This window comes from Capra hircus, chromosome 9, assembly GCF_001704415.2.
Source record: "Capra hircus breed San Clemente chromosome 9, ASM170441v1, whole genome shotgun sequence".
Classification (NCBI taxonomy): Eukaryota; Metazoa; Chordata; class Mammalia; order Artiodactyla; family Bovidae; genus Capra; species Capra hircus.
The window spans coordinates 33,382,006-33,390,716 of NC_030816.1; positions in this window are offsets into that span (position 1 = coordinate 33,382,006).

The window sequence follows — 8,711 nt, forward strand, 5'->3', positions numbered from 1 at the left end:
TGTGTTCAGATTTTTGTATGGACATTTCAGCTTTTTTGGATAAGTACCAAGGAGCATGATTCTGGTTCATATAAAAGAGCATGTTTATATCTGTAAGAAATTGCAAACTGTTTTCCAAAGTATCTTCACTATTTTGCATTTCTACCAGAAATGAATGAGACTTTATGTTGTTCCACACGCTTGTCAGCATTTGGTGTTACCAGTGTTATAGATGTTGGCCATTCTCATAAGTGTGTAGTGGTAACTCATTGAATTTGCATTTCCCTGATGACATTAAGTGGTATCTTTTCATATGTTTATTGCTTATTTACCATCTCTATATCATCTTTGATGAGGTATCTGTTCAGGTGTTTGGCCCATTGTTTAATTGTTTATTATTACTTTTTATTTATTTATTTATTACTTTTTATTAATAAGAATTGTGTATTGTGGATAATAATCCTTTTTTAGATCTTCAAATATTTTTCTTTTTCATTTTCTCTTTCTTTTCTTATGAGAGTTCAAATTACACAGATGTTAGGTCTTTTGATTCTATTCCACAGTTTTCTAAGCCTCTGTCCATTTTCTTTACAATTTTTTCCTGTCTCGTTCAGGTGGGTGAATTCCACTAATCTATTATCAAGTTCATTTGTATTTTTTCTGGCATTGTCATTCCATTATTTTGCTATTACACCCATTCAGTGTTTTGGGTTTTGTCTGTTTATTCATGAGGAGGAATGTATTTTTCAGTTCTAAATTTACACTTGGTTCTTTTTAGTATTTTCTATTTCTCTGCTGAAATTTACTCTTTCATCTTTCATTATTGGCATAGTTTCCTTTGCCTAATTAGCCTGATTGTAATAGCCAACCTAAAGTCTTTCTCTGAAAACTTCAATATCAATTATCATTTTGGGATTAGCTCCTCTTAATTTGCTTCCTCCTGATAATGGGTTAATTTTTGTAGTTCTTCATGGGTTGAGTGATTTTGGACTATATCTTGTACATTGTGAATATTTTGCTGTAGAAACCTTGGATTCTGTTACATTATTGAGGAGTACTGATATTTTTGGCTTAGCATTCAATCAACCTGGTTAGACACAAATTGTAAATTTTCCCTCAGCCTAGGATGAGTGGTAATTAAATTTTCACTTCAGACTGTGCACTCTGACCTTTGAATGTGTAGCTGAAGGGTCAGCCAAAGACGTGAATCAAGTTTTATACCTAGAATATAATGTTTTCCTTTCATTGGCTTTTTCCTTTCTGAGATTCCCCCAGCTCCTACTCTATTCTCTGGCATCCCTAAGTGCTTCAGTCTTCTCCCCCAGGTTTGTTTACCCAGAGAAATGGCTGATTTTTCTAACGAGATTTTAGCCACCCTGCCCAACCTTGCAACTGTTGCTCTCCTCAGAGAAAAGCAAAAACTTAAAACATTTTGCTGATTTCTTCCTTCAAGTTTTGACTTGTTGCCAAATCTGCCTGCTGTATTTAGAATTGGTATCTTAGCTAATTATATTAAAAATACAAGATTGATTTTTATGTATTACAAAAATAATTAAGCAGATTTTCCCACATATATTGTATTATATTTGAGTTAGTAAAGCAGGAAAATAGAGTAGCAGAATAATATGTACCTTGTAAGACTGCTATAAAGCATTAATAAGATAATGTATATGGAATACTTAGTAGAATCTCAGATGCAAAATAGGCGTTCAACAGGTGGTAGAGCTTTACCTTTGGCCATAAGTTAATGCCAACGTCACTACTTATTCATCTTGTTTCATAAATCCAAGGCAAAAAAAATATAGTTGGATCTATTAACATTGGACTATAAAGGAATGACTGACTATTAGGGAAAGTCTGTTTAAATTTCTTCTGGAATGAGGGCCTCCTGGAGGGAATATTGAGCTGAAATCATGCTGCTTAAGAGTCTCAGCAGGTCTCTAGTTCTAGCATATACTTTGAATTTTACTAGAATTCTCAGAGCAGATAAAGGAAGGTTTTCATTGACCTTTCATATTTCTGAGTGCTAAACTTGAACCTCCAGATTTGATTAATAAACATTACATACTTGGATGTATTTTTTGTGTACCTAAAAGATTTATGCTTTTTTTTTCCCGCTTTTATTCAATAAAGTAAGATTGAATTGGCCACTTAACAAAGGCTCATGTTCTATCGTAAACGTCCCTATATATAATCTATGTTCCATTTAAAGCTTAGCAATATGAATAATTAGTGGGTGTACATGTGCTTGTGTCTATATGCATGTATGCTAGCTAATAACTTTTTAAAAGAATATTTCCTATACATCCTGAGTCCTCGGTTTCAGCTCTTAAGTTCCTAACTGTAAAGGAACTGTCTAATTATCTTTGGGTAACAAGATATAAAGTTATTTTACTTTATATTATTTTAAAGAATATTTTCTACAAAGTTTTATCCAAGTTAATATATTCCAAAGCTAATGCATTGTAATCAGAGCAGAATTCTACATGGTAAAGATTATAGAAATGCCTTTGTTTCATGCATTCCTGAAATGGTCTTGGGATATGAAGCGGATTTGTTTCAGAAGCTGGCCAGGAAACATAAATTGCTAAGAAAGTGTAAAAGCATGTTGGAGTTGAGCCAGATATTACCCCCTGAATTAAAAGAGTAATTTAAAAATCAGGACATTGTTTTTTAACCAATAGTTAACATAGGGATTTCAGATAGGGAAAGATATATTTTGATTAATTTTGCCCTTTTCTGAAGGAGTCTGGCAGCTTTGTCCTTCACCAGCTGGAGTTTATGTAAGGCCTTATGGAGCTAGTCAGGCAACAGGGACTTAACAATAATCTAATCTTCATGGCCTGGATGCTGCCTTGCGTGAGCAGCTTACTTAAGTAAAGTGTTTTTCCAGTTCCCCACTAGGGGAGCTGAGAACACAAAGGTACTGCGCTGGTTTCCCTTGTGTGACCAGACTTCTCAGTGCCAAGATCCTCAGGGAGAAAAGCAATGGAAGATGTTATGATTAATGGTACCTCTCTAATTCTAGAATAAACAGCCATTACCTTTTAAATTTAGGAGAGAGTTAAGTTGGCAATTTCCCACTGACTTTGATTCATCGTGATTGGTACAGTTTTTAGTTAAATGCCAATAATCACTGCTGTATGGCCAGATTCCTGCTGGGTGCAGCTCTTGGGATTTTGCCTTGTTTTAAATTTTGTGGGTCTGCTTTGCTTAGCCTCCTTATTTCTTGTTGTTTAATTGCTAAGTCATGTCTGACTCTTTATGACCCCATGTACTGTAGCCTACCAGGCTCTTCTGTCCATGGGCTTTCCCAGGCAAGAATACTGGAGTGGGTTTCCATCTTTTTCTCCAGGGGATCTTCCCAACCCAGGAATCAAACCCGTATCCCCTGCTTGGATTTTTTATCGCTGAGTCACCTGGGAAGCCCTAGCCTCCTTACTTGGCTAAGATCAATTTAGGTACCATGTCTAGTATTGTTTTTCCTCTGAAACAAATAATCAATTACACTGGTTATTTCATCTGGAATTGCATTTAGAGTTGTACCAATACTGTTTTCCAATGCCATGGCCAGTTTCTAGAACAGAACCTATCACAGTGCATATCATCGAAAATATTTACTGATTAGATGAAGATTTCTTTATAAAAGAGAAATATATGTAACAAAAATATGATCTTTTAAGTCCAACACATAATTGTGTTCCCCTGTATTTCTTCTTTTGTTCCACTGAAGAAGTAAGATAACTTCCTAACCTGTATACTCTTCAAGATATTCCACATCAAAATATAGCTACACATCATGGAGCAAAGCTATAGGGTAGTCATTTTAGCTAGAATTTATATATTATGGTCACTTTTGCTCTTTGCTCTTTTCTAGCAGAAGTTCCAGATTTTCTTTAATTTGTAACTTTCTCAAGACTTCCTCTAATTATTATAATTAATCTTTGTAAATTGGATAATATTGATTTTTATGATCTGTATACTATTTTATTATATATATATTTAAAATCTTATTTTATATTGAAGTTTAGTTGATTTATAATGTGGTAGTTTCAGCTCGATTGCAAAGTGCAGTTTTATATATATATATATATATACATACACACACACACATATTGGAGAAGGCAATGGCACCCCACTCCAGTACTCTTGCCTGGAAAATCCCATGGATGGAGGAGCCTGGTGGGCTGCAATCCATGGGATCGCTAAGAGTTGGGCGTGACTGAGCGACTTCACTTTCACTTTTCACTTTCATGCATTGGAGAAGGAAATGGCAACCCACCCCAGTGTTCTTGCCTGGAGAATCCCAGGGACGGGGGAGCCTTGTGGGCTGCCGTCTAAGGGATCGCACAGAGTCAGACACAACTGAAGCGACTTAGCAGCAGCAGCAGCAGCAGCAGCATATACACATAGATAACACCAGGGTTATATATATATGAAATTAAAAGATGCTTACTCCTTGGAAGAAAAGTTATGACCAACCTAGACAGCATATTGAAAAGCAAAGACATTACTTTGCTGACAAAGGACTGTCTAGTCAAGGGTATGGTTTTTCCAGTGGTCATGTATGGATGTGAGAATTGGACTGTGAAGAAAGCTGAGCACTGAAGAATTGATGCTTTTGAACTGTGGTGTTGGAGAAGACTCTTGAGAGTCCCTTGGACTGCAAGGAGATCCAACCAGTCCATTCTGAAGGAGATCAGCCCTGGGATTTCTTTGGAAGGAATGATGCTACAGCTGAAACTCCAGTACTTTGGCCACCTCATGTGAAGAGTTGACTCATTGGAAAAGACTCTGATGCTGGGAGGGATTGGGGGCAGGAGGAGAAGGGGACAACAGAGGATGAGATGGCTGGATGGCATCACTGCCTCTATGGACATGAGTCTGAGTGAACTCTGGGAGTTGGTGATGGACAGGGAGACCTGGCGTGCTGCAATTCATGGGGTCGCAAAGAGTCGGACATGACTGAGCGACTGAACTGAACTGATATATATATATATATATATAATCTGGAGTTATAATAGTTTTTTATACTTTTTCAAATACTTTTTCCCATGTAGGTTATTACAGAGTAGTGAGTAGAGTTCCCTGTGCTATATAGGAGGTCTTTGTTGATTATCTATGTTATATACAGTATTGTGTATATATTAATCCCAACCTCCTAATTTATCAAGTCATTTGTATTTACAATTTATTTTTCTCTTGAAAAGGAAAAAAGATTGCACTAGGTTTTTGTTTTGGATTTTAAATAAGCCTCTTCTATATAGCAATATAAAGCATATTTGGATTGAGTCAATGAGAAATCAACCCACCAGCTATATTATATTACATGCATAAAATATAGAACCCCTAAGATATTAGCATGATCTCAAATTCTAATTCAAGAGAATCTTTCCTTATTCATAATGCCTTCACTCTCTGGGTCCACTGACTGCTTTCATTGTCTGAAAAACACTTAATTGGCAAAAGTTTGGTTTTAGTCCTCTGTTTAGAATTCTAGAAATGGGAAGCTTTTAAAATAAAATGATAAAATGAGGAAGGGGATCCAAGTCATATCCTGATTCTGCTTTCTGCAGGAACATCTGTCTCTTCCTCCCAAAATTCTCAAGGAAAAGACATAATACAAGAACGATAATACTTTTTTTAAAATTAGGGTTCTGACCTCAAATTACTGCACAGAACTCCCGTAAGTCAGATAGACCACATGAAAAGCTTATTTTTTAGGGTAAGTGGCTAAGCACTTTCTTCTTTTTATTTACAGATCTGAATTTGAGAGCTTAGCATGATAAAGAACTAAAAACTAACCAACAAACAAAAACAAAACCAGAACTTCTGCACGGGGAAAATAGTCCCCATGAGAAATGATATGAAGATGCTTCAATAACTACAGGTAATTTTGTTATGATTACCTCAGTTTTTCATCTATTTGCTCTCATGGACTATAACCCAGAGCCTCTAAGTATTGGAAATAACTTCACCAAAATGTAGTTTTCATGGAACTACTCTATGAAGACAACTTCCTGCTACATCCATTGTTTCTCTGTTTTACTCTGTGCACCTTTTTATTCTGTTTCTCTGTTTTACTCTGTACACCTTTTTACTCTCTGTTTTACTCTTTACTCACCTTTCTTGAAACATTAATTTTTATTGTAGTATACTTGATTTGCAATGTTGTATTAGTTTCTACTATACTGCAGAATTGATCAGCCAAACATATAAATACATGTGCTTCCCTGGTAGCTCAGACGGTGGTAAAGAATCTGCCTAAATACAGGAGTTCAGTTCAGTTACTTAGTCATGTCCAACTCTTTGAACCCCATGGAACTGCATCACGCCAGGCCTGCCTGTCCATCACCAACTTCCGAAGTTTACTAAAACTCATGTCCATTGAGTTGCTGATGCCATCCAAACATCTCATCCCCTATCGTCCCCTTCTTCTACTGCCTTCAATCTTTCCCAGCATCAGGGTCTTTTCAAATGAGTCAGTTCTTCACGTTAGGTGGCCAAAGTATTGGATCTTAGGCCAGCATCAGTCCTTTCAATGAATATTCAGGACTGATTTCCTTTAGGATTGACTGGTTTGATCTTGCAGTCCAAGGGACTCAAGAGTCTTCTCCAACACCACAGTTCAAAAGCATCAATTCTTCAGCACTCAGCTTTGTTTGCGGTCCAACTCTCAGATCCATACATGACTACTGGAAAAACCATATGACTATTTGGACTATTGTTGCAAAGTAATATCTCTGCTTTTTAATGTGTTATCTAGGATGGTAATAACTTTTTTTCCAAGGAGCAAGCATCTTTTAATTTCATGGCTGCAGTCACCATCTGCAGTGATTTTGGAGCCCCCCTCAAAGAAAAGTCTGTCACTATTTCCACTGTTTCCTCATTTGTTTGCCATTAAGTAATGGGACTAGATGCCATGATCTTAGTTTTCTGAATGTTGAGTTTTAAGCCAACTTTTTCATGCCCCTCTTTCACATTCATCAAGAGGCTCTTTAGTGTTTCTTTACTTTCTGCCATAAGAGTAGTGTCATCTGCATATCTGAGGTTATTGATATATCTCCCAGAAATCTTGATTCCACCTTATGCTTCAGCCAGTCCAGTATTCCTCATGATATACACTGCATATAAGCTAAATAAGCAGGGTGACAATATACAGCCTTGATGTACTCCTTTTCCTATTTGGAATCAGTCTATGTCCAGTTCTAAATATTGCTTACAGACCTGTATTACAGATTTCTCAGGAGGCAGGTCAGGTGGTCTGGTATTCCCAAATCTAGAAGAATTTTCCACAGTTTGTTGTGATCCACACAATCAAAGACTTTGGCATATTCGATAAAGCAGAAGTAGATGTTTTTTCTGGAACTCTCTTGCTTTTTCTATGATCCAACAGATGCTGGCAATTTGATCTCTGGTTCCTCTGCCTTTTCTAAGTCCAGCTTGAACATCTGGAAGTTTACAGTTCATGTACTGTTGAAGCCTGGTTTGGAGAATTTTGAGCGTTACTTTGCTAGCGTGTTAAATGAGTGCAATTGTGTGGTAGTTTGAGCATTCTTTGGCATTGCCTTTCTTTGGGATTGGAATGGAAACTGACTTTTTCAGTCCTGTGGCCACTGCTGAGTTTTCCAAATTGGCTGGCATATTGAGTGCAATACTTTCAGAGCATCATCTTTCAGGATTTGGAATAGCTCGACTGCAATTCTATCACCTCCACTCTCTTGGTTCATGGTGATGCTTCCTAAGGCCCGCTTCACTTCACATTCCAGTATGTCTGGCTCTAGGTGCGTGATCACACCATTGTGATTATGTGGGTCATGAAAATCTTTTTTGAATAGTTCTCCTGTGTATTCTTGCCACCTCTTCTTAATATCTTCTGCTTCTGTTAGGTCCATACCATTTCTGTCCTCTCATTTTGGCATGAAAGATTCCCTTGGTATCTCTAATCTTCTTGTAAAGATCTCTAGAATTTCCCATTCTATTGTTTTCCTCTATTTCTTTGCACTGATCACTGAGGAAGGCTTTCTCATCTCTCCTTGCTATTCTTTGGAATTCTGTATTCAAATGGGTATATCTTTCCTTTTCTCTTTTGCCTTTCACTTCTCTTTCTTTCATAGCTGTTTGTAATGCCTCCTCAGACAACCATTTTGCCTTTTTGCATTTCTATTTCCTGGGGATAGTCTTGATCCCTGCCTCCTGTTCAGTGTCACAAACCTCCGTCCATAGTTCTTCAGGCACTCTGTCTATCAGATCTAATCCCTTGAATCTATTTCTCACTTCCACTGTATAGTCCTAAGAGATTGATTTAGGTCATAGCTGAATGGTCTAGTGCTTTTCCCTACTGTTTCCAATTTAAGTCTGAATTTGGTAAAAAGAAGGTCATGATCTGAGCCACTCCCAGGTCAGCTCCCGGTCTTGTTTTTGCTGACTGTATAGAGCTTCTCCATCTTTGGCTGCATAGAATATAATCAGTCTGATTTCAGTATTGACCATCTGATGATGTCCACATGTAGAGTCTTCTCTTGTGTTGTTGGAAGAGGGTATTTTCAATGACCAGTGTGTTCTCTTGGCAAAACTCTATTTAGCCTTTGCCCTGCTTCATTCTGTACTCCAAGGCCAAATTTGCCTGTTACTCCAGGTATTTGTTGACTTCCTACGTTTGCATTTCAGTCCCGTATAATGAAAAGGACATCTCTTTTGTGGTGTTTTTTCTAGAAGGTCTTGTAGGTCTT